This window comes from Myotis yumanensis, unplaced genomic scaffold, assembly GCF_028538775.1.
Source record: "Myotis yumanensis isolate MYYU_CA2020_CCGP unplaced genomic scaffold, mMyoYum1.0.hap1 SCAF_1, whole genome shotgun sequence".
NCBI lineage: Eukaryota > Metazoa > Chordata > Mammalia > Chiroptera > Vespertilionidae > Myotis > Myotis yumanensis.
In genome coordinates, this window is record NW_027223752.1 from 157,237,505 (window position 1) to 157,241,208 (window position 3,704).

Genomic DNA, 3,704 nt, shown 5'->3' on the forward strand with positions numbered 1-3,704 from the left:
ATCTTTCTTTTTTTCCTTTTTATTGAATTTATTGGGGTGATACTGGTTGACAAAATTACACAGGTTTCAGGTGCACAATTCTGTAACATCATCTGTACACTGTATTGTGTGTTCACCACCCCAGTCAAGTTAAGTAGCTTTCTAACTAATGGGTTCTGGCTCTGATGAGGACTATAAGAAAAGCACGCAGAATTGAATACTTAAGTTTTCCCTTGAATGTTTGTGTGTGTGTGTGTGTGTGTGTGTGTGTGTTCACCACCCTAAGTAAAGTCTACTTCCATCATCATTTATCTCCCTGTACCCACCTTACCTGCCCCCCGCCCCACAGTCAGCACACCTGTTCATGTCCATGAGTTGTTTCTCTCTCTCTTTTTTTTTTCTTTTTTGCTCAAACCCTCCAACCAGTTCAACCCAATCCCGCAACCACCCCCCTCGATAGCAGTCAGCCTGCTCTCTGTGAGTCTTTCTCTATTTTGCTTGTTGGTTCATTTTGTTCATTAAATTCCAATGAGTGAAATCATATGGTATTTGAAATACTATATTCCCTGATTTTTTAAACATGATCTGTATTTGTAGAAAGACTAGCTACAGATAGGTACAATTACTTAAGAATTATTATATTCATTTCTTTCATTAAGAATAAAATTATTTTTAAAAGTTACTTCCAACTTCAGTGTTTTATAAAATCAAAACATTTGATATTAAAAGTGTAATAATTTGAGATACCCACTGAAGAGGTATTATTATTATTATTATTTTTCGCAAGTCAAAGCCCAATTTTATTTACACTCATCCTAAAGCACACAGTCTGGGGCTAGAGGACAGATCTCGGGGAGAGAAGGTTGAGGCCACAGAGGACAGTGACAGGGTGCAGGAGAAGACAGGGACACAGCAAGAATGGATGGCCCCTCTCTGAGTGTTCTCCATGGGCTCCCATGTATCCCTGGGCAGAGGCAGAGGCGCAGTCTCATTCAGGATTTGGACTTGGATACAACAAGTCCGATGAGTCCAGCCAGTCCCGCCACACCCAGGGCCATGCCTCCAACAATGGCCATGCCCACCAGTCCATCTTTCTTCATGGCCTTGTCAATGAGCCGTTCCAGTTCTTTGGCCTGGTTGTCCTGGGGTTCTGTCTGCAGCAGCCCTCGCACATACTTTAGGGCCTTTTCATATTCCTTGAGTCGGTAGTTCCCCACAGCCAGGTAGAAGACATAATCCCACTGCTCCTCTTTGCTCCCTTTGAGCAATAGCTCCTCCAGCAGTGCAATGCCTTTACGGATGTCATCGTTGTACTTGCTTCGCACCAAGCACCAGGCGTACTCAAACTGCATGCTCTTGGACACCGAGCCTGCTGCCTTCTCAGACTGAAATTTCTTTTCAAACTTCAGCAGGTCGTCCACAGACACCAGTCCGTTTAGCATGGCCTTCATGGCCGCCGGCCCCACAATCCTCACACCTCTGACTTTACTGTGCCACCAACTCTGAAGAGGTATCATTTTAAAAATGCAACTCACAAGAAACCCAAACCTGTTGATTCTCAAATATTAGTGTATTTGCTAAGTTATAGTGTTGTTAGTTCTCATGCTTTTGGAATTATTTATACAGAAAGCTATTCTTTGGATACAAAAGAACATTAAGAATGGTATTTTTTAAAAGACAAATAGCCTGGTTGGAGTGGCTCCATTGATTGAACGTTGCTGGGTCCTGGTCAGGGCACATACCTGGGTTGCAGGTTTGACCCAATATTTCTCTCTCACATTGATGTTTCTCTTTCCCTCTCTCTCTAAAATCAGTAAAAAAAAAAAAAAAAAAAAATAAAGAAGCAGAAGAGACTGCATATCAGCAAAGTGATTTACTGGAGAATGACTTGTTGGAATCCTTGAGATTTGCATACATGAGTACTTCTGTTCAGATGGGTGCAATCCCTTCCCACCACTCCCTCTTAGTCTCATTTCTTTTATGTACACTTTAGGGAATGCATTTTTATAGATCAACTGAAAGCCTGGTGCACAAAATTCGTGCATGAGTAGGGTCCCTTGGCCAGTGATCAGGGCCTACCGGGGCCTTCTGGCTGCCGGCCAGGGCCTTCCTTCCCTGGGGTCTTCCTTCCCCGGCTGCTGGCCGCTGGCCAGGGCCTTCCTTCATTCCATGCCATCCTCTGGTGGTCAGTACACGTCATACTCCCGGTCTCCCAGTCAAACTCCCAAAGGGACACTTCGCGTATTAGCCTTTTATATATTAGTATATAGATTGTGTTAATGGCTTTATACTTAGTTACAACTCTCTTTGTGTAATAGGCCCTAAATCACTACATTCAAGTTTAAGCATGCCTGTGTGTCTGAATGATAAGGTTTTTGCAGATGGCAATCCAAGTAAAGTTTCATCCCATGATATCTGCAGCTCAGTAATTTTAATTCCACAGCAAGCTAAGTCTTATACAGACAGCACTTATTTTTACTATATCTCTCATATTTTTTTCCATAGGAAATATATTACATTTTAATCATTTTTATGCACAGAGAGGGCTAGACTTGAGACTTAAGTGAACTTAAGTTAAATTGATGGGTAGAACAGTACAAGGCACATAAAAAATTCATAATGTAATTGATTTAACCATTCAGAATTGTGGTAGTAGAGAAAGAAGGGTTTTAGAATTACATATTCATTTGAATAACTTCCTCCTTTGTCACTCAAAACAAAGCAAAATAATATGTGAAGGTTAGTGGAATCCTAAGGTGAAGTTTAAACTGGGAAGAATTTCCAAAAATCTCTATTCTAGAACTACTCTTATTTTATGCTGGTGCTTATCTCTAGAAATGTTTAGCACATAAAGAAATAAGAAACACACTTTCACTTCTACATAACTGGAGCGTCCACATTTAATTTGCTACATAATAACTCTCTCTGAGGAGCAACCCAAAGTGTAACACTCATGCCCACATTAACAGGAAGTTCATATTCTCTTCTCCACTATGTTCTCCCTCCCTTTTATGTCCCAGAATTCCTTGGAATGCTTTACTTGTTGTGACTGACCGGTCATGTTTCCCTTTGGCTTGCTGCTGAAACCAAAACTCAGATTGCCCCTTTCTGAGAATGATGAAGTCCACAAACACTGTGAGAACATGCTACATTGCTTCTGCCAATACAGCTGAAACCTGTGCAGCCCAAGGAAATTCTCCATTCATCACAGCCAGTACTGGAGCCTGTTACTCCTGCCTTCATGGCGATGGTTGCTCCCGTCACCACAGTGGTTCTTCAAGGTGCAACAAAGGCTAGTCATTGCCACAGCCATGAATGTCAGCATCAACATTGGTCTGAGCTTCCAATGTGACAGTTATCAATGTCATTCCGATCACCACTCTCTAAGTGCAAAGGCCTCACCCCCAGCCCACCAAGCTGGATGACTAATTTTAGAGTAGTTCCAGTGTCTGCCATCCCATTGACCCAAGTCCACAGTTCCCTCTGACCACACAGAGCAAGGCTCACCTCACCCATTCTGACTCTTTCTACCCTCATGGAAATGTTTTTCCTCGGAAACTCCCATGCCCTTCCCTGAACTAGTCAGAGTACCTGGAGCCATTAATTTTTGGATAGTTTCTATTTTTGTGCCTTCAAATTCACTAATCTTTCATTCTGCAATGTCTAAGCTACTGATAATGCCATCCAGGGTGTTTTGTAGTTTTTATATCCACAAGTTCAGTTTG

At 42.0% G+C, this 3,704-nt stretch overlaps 1 pseudogene; it reads right to left on the reverse strand.

Annotated features, from left to right (window-relative positions):
• Positions 1 to 916: 916 nt before the first annotated feature.
• Positions 917 to 1,430, reverse strand: LOC139006180 (mitochondrial fission 1 protein pseudogene; annotated as a pseudogene).
• Between the last annotated feature and the right edge of the window lie 2,274 nt (positions 1,431 to 3,704).